Below are 13,628 nucleotides of genomic sequence, written 5' to 3'. Positions count from 1 at the left end.
ATTCAAGCAAGCCGGGCCGAAGACGGCTGAAATGCCAGAAACCGGTCCCGGAAGCTGGTTTCCGTCCCAGTGTAAGAATTGGCTTTTGTAGTCTGGTCTGCCCTGTTCCCATGATGCACTGGGCCAGGGACAGACTAATTTGCATACAGCCAGCTTCTGAAACTGGGATGGTGCAATGAGCTAAAAAACGGTGTTGGATCTAGCCCTGATCTCTTGACTGGGTGAGAGTATTCTGCTTAATTCAGAGACTCTGTCCATCACCACCCCTTGTTGTAAATAATTTTGTCCACCCTAAGCGTGGAAGGGTATACTCAGATGTGAGTCCCTTGCTCATTGCACCATCAGGATTCAAGCAAGCCGGGCCGAAGACGGCTGAAATGCCAGAAACCGGTCCCCGGAAGCTGGTTTCCTTCCCAGTGTAAGAATTGGCTTTTGTAGTCTGGTCTGCCCTGTTCCCATGATGCACTGGGCCAGGGACAGACTAATTTGCATACAGCCAGCTTCTGAAACTGGGATGGTGCAATGAGCTAAAAAACGGTGTTGGATCTAGCCCTGATCTCTTGACTGGGTGAGAGTATTCTGCTTAATTCAGAGACTCTGTCCATCACCACCCCTTGTTGTAAATAATTTTGTCCACCCTAAGCGTGGAAAGGTATACTCAGATGTGAGTCCCTTGCTCATTGCACCATCAGGATTCAAGCAAGCCGGGCCGAAGACGGCTGAAATGCCAGAAACCGGTCCCGGAAGCTGGTTTCCGTCCCACTGTAAGAATTGGCTTTTGTAGTCTGGTCTGCCCTGTTCCCATGATGCACTGGGCCAGGGACAGACTAATTTGCATACAGCCAGGTTCTGAAACTGGGATGGTGCAATGAGCTAAAAAACGGTGTTGGATCTAGCCCTTATCTCTTGACTGGGTGAGAGTATTCTGCTTAATTCAGAGACTCTGTCCATCACCACCCCTTGTTGTAAATAATTTTGTCCACCCTAAGCGTGGAAGGGTATACTCAGATGTGAGTCCCTTGCTCATTGCACCATCAGGATTCAAGCAAGCCGGGCCGAAGACGGCTGAAATGCCAGAAACCGGTCCCCGGAAGCTGGTTTCCTTCCCAGTGTAAGAATTGGCTTTTGTAGTCTGGTCTGCCCTGTTCCCATGATGCACTGGGCCAGGGACAGACTAATTTGCATACGGCCAGGTTCTGAAACTGGGATGGTGCAATGAGCTAAAAAACGGTGTTGGATCTAGCCCTGATCTCTTGACTGGGTGAGAGTATTCTGCTTAATTCAGAGACTCTGTCCATCACCACCCCTTGTTGTAAATAATTTTGTCCACCCTAAGCGTGGAAGGGTATACTCAGATGTGAGTCCCTTGCTCATTGCACCATCAGGATTCAAGCAAGCCGGGCCGAAGACGGCTGAAATGCCAGAAACCGGTCCCCGGAAGCTGGTTTCCTTCCCAGTGTAAGAATTGGCTTTTGTAGTCTGGTCTGCCCTGTTCCCATGATGCACTGGGCCAGGGACAGACTAATTTGCATACAGCCAGGTTCTGAAACTGGGATGTGCAATGAGCTAAAAAACGGTGTTGGATCTAGCCCTGATCTCTTGACTGGGTGAGAGTATTCTGCTTAATTCAGAGACTCTGTCCATCACCACCCCTTGTTGTAATTAATTTTGTCCACCCTAAGCATGGAAGGGTATACTCAGATGTGAGTCCCTTGCTCATTGCACCATCAGGATTCAAGCAAGCCGGGCCGAAGACGGCTGAAATGCCAGAAACCGGTCCCCGGAAGCTGGTTTCCTTCCCAGTGTAAGAATTGGCTTTTGTAGTCTGGTCTGCCCTGTTCCCATGATGCACTGGGCCAGGGACAGACTAATTTGCATCCAGCCAGGTTCTGAAACTGGGATGGTGCAATGAGCTAAAAAACGGTGTTGGATCTAGCCCTGATCTCTTGACTGGGTGAGAGTATTCTGCTTAATTCAGAGACTCTGTCCATCACCACCCCTTGTTGTAAATAATCTTTTAAGAGCAGTAACATAAGAATCAATGGACTCATCCAGGCTTTGAATACGAGTAAAAAATGGTGTCTATGAACTGCCAGGGCCACCTTTCCCTTAAATTATGTAACAAGTTGTTTCACGGTAATATGAAGGTCATCAAGTTCTTCATCATCTGTACAAGTGAATTCTGTTAAATGATCAAACACATTTTTCCCTTCAACACCCTGATAATAAAAGAGTACATTTTGTTTTAGATCAACTCTATATTTCAAACCATCTATAGCACCTTAGTGTAGACTTTAGGAAAAGTCTTAAGACATGGGTCTTTCAGCTGTGAGTCCTTAGCAGTGGATTGGTTGAGTTCTATGTTACGTGACATTTGGATGTTTTAGCACTGGGACACTCCAGGGAGTAGCCGCACGCTCTATAAATAAACGTTAACATAACATAACATACAAGGGAGAAAGTTGTTATTATTGCCAATCAATTCTACAGCAATTTCTCTGGACAATATTAACCACAGACAACTGCGTAAGGTTAGTTTATTACAAAGCCAAAAACAACTGGACATAAATACCCCTCAAGATGAGAATGTAGAAATACTTTGGAACCAGCATAAAGGCAAACCTTTGCATCCAATTCAAATCAAATAAATGTTTATTGTTTTAGTTAATTAAAACCGTAACAATTTGAATCCTATGTAAAAAAGGTTCGACAATAAAGTTATTGGGCCCGATTCACAGTACTAACTCAAGACAAAATCCTTAACTTACTACCATTTTGGTATTCACAGAAGGCACTTACTCATTTCGATATTCACAGAAGTTAGGAGTCCTAACTTTAGGACTCCTAAATGCCTTCTGTGAATACCGAATGTCTTAAAGTTAGGATTTTTCTCAGTTTAGGAATAGTAAAGTTAGGACTCCTAACTTTAGGACTCCTAAACTGAGAAAAATCCTAACTTTAAGACTTTCGGTATTCACGGAAGGCATTTAGGAGTCCTAAAGTTAAATTGCAAGACATTTATAGTTTCTCCTAAGTCAAGTTAGAGAACAGAATTAGGTAGGCAATTAGGATAGCAGAGCAGGGGAACTGGAAGGGAGGAAATATAACAAAGAAAAATTTAAGAAATATAGGGGGAAAGCGGGGAAAAAGCAGGGAAAAAAGAGCAAGACAAAAGGGAGATGGTTTCACGTGTGAGTGAAAGCCAGACCAGACTTAATATAAGCTGGTTTCCCAAACAGAAAGATTACATTTAAACATGTCGAAGAAAGTATGGAAATCAAATCCTGAGAGAGGGCTATTGTGCTAAAGTTAGGATTTTTCTCAGTTTAGGAATAGTAAAGTTAGGACTCCTAACTTTAGGACTCCTAAACTGAGAAAAATCCTAACTTTAAGACTTTTGGTATTCTCAGAAGGCATTTTGGAGTCCTAAAGTTAGGAGTCCTAACTTTACTACTCCTAAACTGAGAAAAATCCTAACTTTAAGACTTTCGGTATTCACAGAAGGCATTTAGGAGTCCTAAAGTTAGGACTCCTAACTTCTATGAATACCGAAATGAGTAAGTGCCTTCTGTGAATACCAAAATGAGTGTGTGCCTTCTGTGAATACCAAAATGAGTAAGTGCCTTCTGTGAATACCAAAATGGTAGTAAGTTTAGGATTTTGTCTTAAGTTAGTTCTGTGAATCGAGCCCTTTGTTATTTTCCTTAAAACCATAAAACTTTTTGTTTTCAATTAATAATATTCAAGTATGTACAAGAATGTGTCTTAAACAATTAATGGGTCCTTAGCATTATTTAGTCCATGTTCCACTATAAAATTAAAAGGATACATTACGGACATAATTCTAAATTGACAGAAGATCCCCCCCAAGTTCCGGCCTACCTTTTTTCAACATTACTGGGCAATGGCTAGGTGTCCAGTTTTTAATACCCGGTCATGTGAGATAAGGGACTTTATTAGTTGGCAGTTCATTAAGGTGTCCTTCGGATCGAACCCTGCTATAATAGCAGAGCTGCAGGTCCTTATTCTTCTGGTGTTCATTGCATTCCTTAATAAAGTGACTCGTGCTTTTAAAAGTTTGGGACATACACAGACTAAGTGGATGAAGTCTTCTTTATCGCTGCAGCATAGTCGCCATTCTTTCAGCCCTTTGTGGACCCAGGTTGGCTGGTCCACAATGGAAGGTAATTTGCCGAAGCGAATGGTCATCAGTTGTTGCTTTCGGTAGACCGAGAATGTGATGTTTAGGTATGGTGCTGGCACGAGGGTCTTATAATTGTTAATTACCATCCAAGCATGCTTTCTCTTACTGAAATTTTTTTTGTCCGTTACCAAAGAGTGGAATTTTGCGCATCCAGTTTAAATGGTGCATCATAAACAAAACAATTCAAGAAGCAGGATACAGAGGGTCAGAAAGCATTAGTCCATGTTTCCCTGCATCGAGGGTTGATGTATATAAAGCATTAAACTATCCCTACACTAACGCAAAAATGACATCCCCACTTAAGCATCTTCGGGGAAAGGAAATAAAAGGTTTTGCAAGTGGAGTCTTCCTAGGAAGTCTCTCTACCATCGATGGGCCAGATAGCATAAAGCTATTGAGACAGAGCTTGTTCTGAGGTGCTCTGTCTCCGAAAGCAGGAGAAGTTGGCGCTTTCCCTACTCCCACCGAAGGCAGGAGAAGTGGGCACTTTCCCTACTCCCAACAACATTATATTGAAAAGAAACTTTCCCAAGATCCTGTGCAGGTCACGCCATCCGCTCTGGGTACTGTCCTAGTGGTAGGTTTCCATGGGACAATGGTGTTGTTTTTCTCACCACATTTGTCCTTGGTTCCCAAGCCTTCTCCTGTTCGAAGGACAACGGCCTTCCTTTATCGATTCAGACTGTACAAAGTAACTTTTCCTCTCCTTGCCTGATTAATAAAACAAAGACATTATTCTAGCTAACAAGAGTGCTTCTTTCACCTGCAACACAAAACAGGAGAAAGAACAAATTCTACAGCACAATGAAATTCAAACTTAATTCTAAAGCAAGAGTTTCCCGAGAAAATGCTATCGCTAATGAGATGCAGAGTAGGCGTTCCCGTGCAAAAAGCTGCGAAAAGACCACTCTGCAACATTCTCAACGACCAGCCAGATAAGCTATAAGATCCCAAAACATTCGATAAGGCGCGTTAGCAGCAGGAAATTAACACCTGCTCTGACCTGGTGTAAAGTCGGAGGGCATCATGCACTACAAAAGGGAGCCCAGCCCAGAGACACACCTGAAGTACAACAGATGCCATGGAGCCAACGATCATGCAGCTCGGAGCTCCAAGAGGGCCACAACAACAACCGCCACCCCCCCAAGCACCTCCCCCCTGGACCAACACTGAGGAAGCTCAGATAAAGACAGCGACCCTCAGAAAATGCACCAACCTCACAGACCCAACACCAGAGAATGTCATTTCCCACTGTAGACTCAAAGGGACAACCATCCACCGCATCCTAACCATCGTCGTCCACAGGGTGACAGTACCAACACAGCGGACAACCAACATCCCACCTCAGACAAAGCTGCTGGGCGTGTTGCACGTGTTTGCCTCTGGTACCCTCCAACCAACAACCGCCTGAGTCGGAGGAGTCACACAGCCAGCCCAATCCAAGTCCCTCACAATGGTACATGGATGATACCATCAGCTTGGTACCCCACTTTCTATATTTCCCACATACTGCGCAGCAACAGCAGGAGACCAAGCAAGGCATCTACACTACAGCTGGCTTCCCACACGTGTTAGGGGCAGTTGACTGCACACATGTCCTACTTGCGCCTCCTGGCAACACTGCACCTAATAACCGCACCAGAAAACACACGCCAACCACCCAGGCAGTGTGCATGATCCCTACATCTTCCGACAGTCCATCATCGACCAGCGATACCAGGATGGCACCCACGGAAATGCACTGCTCGGTGCCAAATACCAAATGAACACACCACACACCTCAACTCCACAATCATGCAACTCACAACACTGGGAATGCACACGTTACAAGCTCACATCCAACATGCCAATCAACATGCACACGCACCAGACACGATAGCGCACAACTTACTGTGGGAACCTGAGACAGCCATGTACATTAGCCATCAACGTCATGGCACCTCAGCCAGGCATGGACCAGCATGTGCAAAGGAGGCAAGTGACCGATGAATAAGAATGTACACAATGTCAAGCGTGGCGTGGATGTGATGGCCAGACTGCAGTATGCAGACCACACACATATCCATGTCGACAAACACCACTGGTGTTTGGAGTGTATTGGACAGTGGACGCAACCATGTCACCCCCAGCCAGTGGGGAAGATGGCGGAAATGTAGCTTGTTACTTCCCCCCGGTAAGCGTGAGCGGAGTGGGCTGGCCCAGAATACGCCAGGCCAGCATAGGGGGGTGCATAAAAGGCACGTAACTCTGGGCGTGGTCCTCTTCCGGAATGCCCAACTGTCTGTCAGGGCGGCACCTCTCACCCCGCCACGAGGCCGACGCCGTCGCTGTGAGCGGTGTTGCCTGCGATTCTGTGCACCTGCTGCACCCCTGGCCGCTGGTCAACGAACCAGTCTTGCCCGCCTCTGTGCACCCAGGCTTCAATGCCCACCTGCCAACACTGGCGTGTGTCAAAGAGGGCCCACCACGTGCCAGAGCAAGCTCCAAGCCTGAGGCCCGTGACCCTGGCAGCCTCCTCCGACCATCACGGCCTTCGAGACACAGGCCTGCAGTACTCCTTTCTCGTTGACTAACTCCACCGGCATATACAGCGGACTAGTAGGTCACACATTTGGAACTGAATTTTGATTACACCATGGCAGAGAACACTATGTATGGCAGAGTTTATATCACTGTACTCCCTTCGATGTAGTGCTACTAAGTCTGTGCATAGCATTACTACCACACGTGTCTGTAAGCCCACGCAGACTACTGCCCTCGGCCTACACTGCGGTCGAGTAGGTCACACATTTGGGACGGAGTCTTGATTTAGCAATGGCAGAGTTCATATGATTGTACTGGCATCATCGCAGACTGCATCCCCTCTCATCCCCGGTGCCACTAAGTCTGTTACCCGATATTCATGGACACTCTCAGGTTGAACTTTGGTGGCGTCTGAGTCTATGGGCTAGGGGATTGTCTTCAGCCTCATGTAGCTGATATCGATTTGGTGGTGAAAATGAGGCTGCAGCATTCCACTCCTCCATTTGCTGCTTTCGGACGGCTACTGCCCTCTGAATCATGACATGGAGGACACCTTCAACTGGCCCCCGCAACACTCCACCAAATTCCCCTTGGACATCGTCGAGGACCCGGTCAGTCCGCGTGGCCCTACTTCAGTGGACCGCAAGTGTGCATCCGGGGCCACTACCTCTGTGCAGCTCAAGTCATGAACCCTGTTTGATTCAATATTTTATGGCCTCTGAGACGATGGCCTTGGGGTCGTCAACTACATGTGTCTGTGGCCCTGCGCTGTCTGCTGCCTCCGGCCTCAACTGCAGTCCACCAGGGCTCACACATCAAATTGAGTCCTGACTGGCATGGATGTTGCATCACCGCAGGAGGCACACGCCACCTTCGCCAGGACCACCTCCAACTGCCAACTGCCAGATTTGAAACAGTCGTATAGACTTAACAAAGTTGCTCACACCTCTTGTGGATGCCATCATCTGCCTAATACCCTGCTCAGCACTCCAGGTGCCACTGACTCAGTTCACCGCAGCCCATGGGCCGTTACTGATTGAGTTTTGTGCTGTGGAGAGGTTATGCAGCAACGTCACCTCAGGCAGTGTGGGAGACCTGGGTGATGATGAGGAAGATGATGCAGGTGTAACACACCCCACTGCAGCTGCATCAGGTATATCCCGAAGGGACACCATCCTAGACAATTTGTAGACATGAGCGCGCTCTGCTCTAGTGCCACAACCTCTGTGCATTAACAAATGCAACGAAATGTACTTGCTCCGGCTACCTCCATGTTACTCAGCAGTTGTCTCTGTTATGCTGGTGTTTTCAGTTTCCGTTTTCATGGTGTTCACTGTTCAAGCTGTTGCCAGCACCTACCACTCTGCGCGGGCTGGCTTATAATCGCCCCACACACATCCAGCACAGGAGTCACTGTACGTGTGGCCCTGCCATTAAAGGGGCCAGACGCACGCGCCCGTAACCAGTTCCACATACTATCTGCGTGTGTCCGTGTGGTCATGATGCATGCATGAGGGCCCTGGGCCCTATGACATTACTTTGTGCTGTGTACAGCGGACGCAGACATGTCACTGCAGGCAGCGGGTTAGCGCTTGGACATGTAGCTTTGTCGTCACCCACTCAATACGTAAGAGGAGTGGACTGGGCCGTCGCACGCAGGTCCAACCTGGGTGTGTGAATTATAATTGTGTGCCTCTGGGCATGGTTCTGAACTGGAAATGTGCATATGTATGTGTCTCTGTAGCAGTGTGGGTCTCCATTGTGGGGTGTAGGTGGTTCCTGAAGGATATGTAAATTGATACTTGTATAGCGCACTACTCACCCGCAAGGGTCTCAAGGCGCTTCTACGAATACCGCTGGGGAACCCATCCTGGCTTTCCCTGTGAGGTGTCCACTCCTGGGCACCCCCAAGGTGGAGGCCAGGCATCCTTAGCGTTGTGGGGGCCGTCGTAGAAATTAAGCAAGCTATTGCCCAGAGTTGCAGAGTGGGACCCCATGATTGGAATAGGCACCGAGGCGAGAATTATCAGGTCCGTGGAATTTTGAGCCCAAGACCCGCCGAAGCGGGGAATTGAACCCTGGTCCCGGGCTAGACCTCGGCATCAGGGTCTGCCGCTCTAACCATTGAGCCACACTTCTCCAATGTTAGATATTAGATACCCACGTGTGGGATCTAGTTTGTCTTCCATGGGTTGGGACCCCACCCGCACATGTTCGGCCACCTCCTTTTGGCATTCTGATACCTGGCATTGGAATGGCATGTGTGGCTCGGTGAAGTGTTGCGAGCCAGCCGTGCTTGCGGGCGCTTCCTGCTCTGTGGTCTGTGCAGGGGCTGGGTTCTCCTCTATGTAGCTTGTCTGCCCTGGTGGTGGGTTGCCTGATGGGATGTCCATGAGCTGTTGTAGGGCATTGGTATTGAAGGTATGGTGGTCTGCTCCGGCATCACTGATGAGTTGTCTGGTCTGCTCTGCTGGAGGTGTTGTTTGTCCCTCTGCAATGTGAAGGCGAGATGCATTTTGACATTGTTTTGAAATGTATGTTGGCGCATTGTTCTTATTTACATGCAGACTGTACGGCAATGTACATTGTGACTGTTTGGGAGGTGCTGGATTTTGATGGTGGACAGCGGACATTTGGACTACATGATGGATGTGAGGTTGTATGCGTACATTTCCATCTCATAGTTTCCTGCCCTGTTAGATGGACTTGGCCTGTTTCTGCGCATGTACAGAGCCAGTTGTGTCCTCTGTTCTGCTGTGTCGGGGTTGCGCATTGTGCCACATTGTCGTCAATGTGGATGTGCTGTTATTGTGTGTGTGTGCTGCAGTGGGCCACAGGGATCAAGGACATGATCCAGGGTCATTACTTGCTCTGTTGATGTTGTGTCAGGTCCTCTCGAACTGTCTCCGTACTCCCAGCTCCTTGCACCATCTCCACACTGATGACTGTGGCCTCCGTTTCATCAGTTCCTCCTGTGGTGCAGGACTCCCGCCTCCTGTCGCCGTTGCTGCCTTCCTGTTGGCAGCGGGTTTGTCCTTTGTTTGGATTTAACATCATGCCAACGCCTCTTGGCCTCCTCCATTGACCTCTTTGACACTCCAACTGCATTCACGGTAGTCTAAGTGTGGGTCAGTTGATGGTAATGTTCTGTCACCTCTGTGATGCTGGTCTGGTTTGCCAGTCTTCCTCTCCCTCTTTTCCTTGGCCTTCTCCGACCCCTCTGTTCCTTGCATGTGGTCTGTGGGGCTTGTGGGGTTCGGGTTGGCCTCTGCACAAGGTCTGGGTGCATCCATGTTGCTACGCACTTTGGATTCTTTTTGGTGTGTTCTTTTTGTTGTTTTATAGAGCATTTTACTGCTAGATGTGTGGGATTTGCAGGCCTGATGCTGGTTTTCGCTGTTTTTTGTATCGCGATTGGCCTCATCACAAGTTTTTTTTCATATTTCACATTTTTGCGTCGTCGCGTTGACTTATCACGAATATTTGATGCGTTGTCTGGGCCTATCGCATGGTGCCTCCGTGTTGTGAATACTTAGTTAACACGGCGTTCTTTTCCCACGATAGACTGCGCTGTTGAAAGTTGCGTTAAGTTAATTTTGTGATGGTTATCCCACGTTCTTGAGAATATCCGCTCGACTGTGTAGCTATAATTTATCCCAACTCACTAAAGGCTGGCTTTTATGCAGCCTCAAATTCAGCCTGTGAGGCACTCTCCTTTAGTTTCAGTCTATCCTATCACCACACGTTTAAGGGCATTCTACTATATAGACCTCCGGGACCCAGGAGCACCTTCTTAGCCTCTATTGGCAATTTGCTGGAAGAGGGGCTCTGTACTGACTCTTTTACGATCATGAAAGGATTTAACTATCATTTGGAAGCACTCATGGAACCAGATACAGTGGCTCTTTTAGACATGATGAAGAGTGGTGACCTTAGTCAACAGGTGACAGGCCCCACCCATATATTCCAGGGCACACTCTGGATGGTATATTTTCAAACCAAGAAAAACCAAAGGAAATGATGGACGGAGCGTTGACAATACAAGCACTCACCCCCAGTCAACTGATCTGGGTTTAATCCATCACCGTTCTTTAGCCCACTCTGCCACCCCAGTTCAGACATGGCCATATGCAAATCAGTCTGACCCTGTGCCTCATGGGAACTGTCCAGCCCGAACTGCCAAGCCATGCCTTCCCTGGACCGGAAACAAGCTACAGAGGACCGGTTTCTGGCATTTCAGCCGTCTTCAGCCCGGCTTGCTTGAATCCAGTGGCAAAGTGAGCAAGGGACTCACGTCTGAGCATACCCTGCCAACTTATGGCGAACAAAGAAAAACCAAAGGAAATGATGGACGGAGCATTGACAATACAAGCACTCACCCCCAGTCAACTGATATGGGTTTAATCCATCACCGTTCTTTAGCCCACTCTGCTACCTCAGTTCAGACATGGCCATATGCAAATCAGTCTGACCCTGTGCCTCATGGGAACAGTCCAGCCCGAACTGCCAAGCCATGACTTCCCTGGACCGGAAACAAGCTACCGAGGACCGGTTTCTGGCATTTCAGACGTGTTCAGCCCGGCTTGCTTGAATCTAGTGGCCAACACGACCTGCACAGCCAGCAGCTTTGTCTGCGGAGGTATGTTGGTTGTCCGCTGTGTTGGTACCGTCAGCCTGTAGGCAATGGTGGTCAGGATGCGGAGTAAGGTTGTCCCTTTGAGCCTGTAGTGGGTAATGGCATTCTCTGGTGTTGGGTCTGTGAGGTTGGTGCGTTTTCTGAGGGTCGCTGTCTTTGTCTGTGCTGCCTCAGTGTTGGTCCGGGGGTGGTGGTGATGGGTGTTGGGGGTGGTGGTGGGAGTTGTGGTTCTCTTGGGTGTCCGGCCAGCATGATCAGTGTCTCCATGGCATCTGTTGCCCTTCACGTGTGGCTCTGGGCTGGGCTACTCTTTTGTGGTGCAGGCTGTCTTCCGACTTTGCACCAGGTAGGAGCAGGTGTTACTTTCCTGCTGCTAACACACCTCATTGCGTGTTTTGTGATTATATCTTCGATCTGGCTGGTCATTGAGAATGTTGCAGTGTGGCTTGTCGCGGCTTTTGGCACGGGAACGGCTACTCTGTATCTCATTAGCGATAGTTGTGGGGGTCATCTGTGGCGATGTTTTTTGCAGCTGCTATCGCTGGTAAACTGGTGATATTGGCTGTTAGCACCAGCTTGTGAATGGGTAGATAAAATTATCGTGACTTTGACTGCGATAAAGTGCCGATAACTCGGCGATGGCTCCTTGATAATATGCCCCAGTGTGTGCTAACAACCAGTATCTACCTTGGGCTAGCAACCCATAGCTGTTACCCTGTACTGTTGCAGGTGGGTTTCTTGCAGAAGGACAATGTCTGGGTCGTGTCTAACCAGCAATTTCACCACAATTTCCATTTTAGCCTATTGCCAAGACCGTTAACATTCCATGAAAGGATTCGGAAGGTCAAATGACCTGGGCAAAGGAGCTTGGTATTGTACATTATGGTTGTTTCCAATGTTCCAGCTAATTATTTCTGCTATGTGATGCAATAAAGGTTCAGCGTGCGCTGCTACAAAGGCCGCGTGCACTGAAGACAAGCCAATAACAATGTAATTTATTGTTTGATTAATTAAAAATCATTACACTGTGTATAAAAATGTTAATCAAGCTTTTCGCACTGCCCTCCTCTCATCGCAATCATTAAGAATGTAAAAGTTACATATTAATATTTACATTTAGATACAAACGAGGAAACCATCATGTTAGAACAGGTTCAAAGTTGCGCTACGTTGCGTAAGTGTTCATAGTCTGGCGCAAAATCAAAATGTTAAGTTACTATGGTGCTAAGTGCTATATTATCCAACCGTTCATCAGTGAAGCAGTGATTGGTAAATTGAGGCTCTGAATCGAATTATCTCATTGCATGCTATACTTACATGGTTTTAGGGTGGAGTTCAGAGTTACAATAATCTATGGCAGGCAGTTGATGTTACATATTTTCACTCAACCCCACAACTTAGCGTTCCTTATTCCTTGAACAGGGTTCCACAGGGGAATATTAGCAAGAACCTCATTAAAATTATTGCTGTTTTAGTGGCAGGAAACTGCTAATATGCGTTATAGAATTCCAATAGAAGCCCAGGTTAGATGTCCTGCACATCTAACCTGGGCTTCTATTGGAATTCTATAACGCATATTAGCAAGCCCTTATCGCCATTTTAGCGGCAGTTTCCTGCTGCTATACTGGCGATAATTTTAACGAGGTTCTTGCTAACATGGCCCAAACTTCTTAAGAATTACACAGTCTTTTGATTTAAAACGAGTGCCCTACGTTGCATGTAGAGTAGTGCTTGGAGGAAGCAGAGTCAGCCCTGAGCTGTGCTGTTAGCTTTGTAAGATGATTCGGTGTTATGAGACTGAAGTGGGACTTGCAAAATCACCAGATCAGGAAACTAAGGTGCGACAAATGCTGATTCAGTTGTATAGTGTTGTTGTGTTCGCCTATGGCTATTTCCTCATTTTGACACGGCCGGAGCAGAGTTTTCTGAATAGCCGATAGACTGCTTGAACTTGCAATATGCAAGGTGAATGAAGAGCGTCAAACTGATGTTTAGGCCGTATTCTCTGGGTTCAATGCCGCATTTATGACCTGCCTGTAGGACTGGACTTCCAGTTTGCTCCACTCAGGCCTCAACCGTCCTGCAGCTACTCCTCAGTCCACAAATGGGGGTGAGATGGTCATGGTCGCACGGTCAACATCCCTTGAAGTCCTCTCAGTGACAGTGGGCTACCAGTCGCCTGGTATAGTGGTCACAGCCAAATCCTTCACTGGGAAATAACTAAGCTCCTGGATGACCAAGCAGCACTCAGACGACTCTTCCGGA

Source organism: Lissotriton helveticus, chromosome 1_2 (genome assembly GCF_964261635.1).
Source record: "Lissotriton helveticus chromosome 1_2, aLisHel1.1, whole genome shotgun sequence".
Lineage (NCBI taxonomy): Eukaryota > Metazoa > Chordata > Amphibia > Caudata > Salamandridae > Lissotriton > Lissotriton helveticus.
This window is presented reverse-complemented; position numbering follows the sequence as displayed.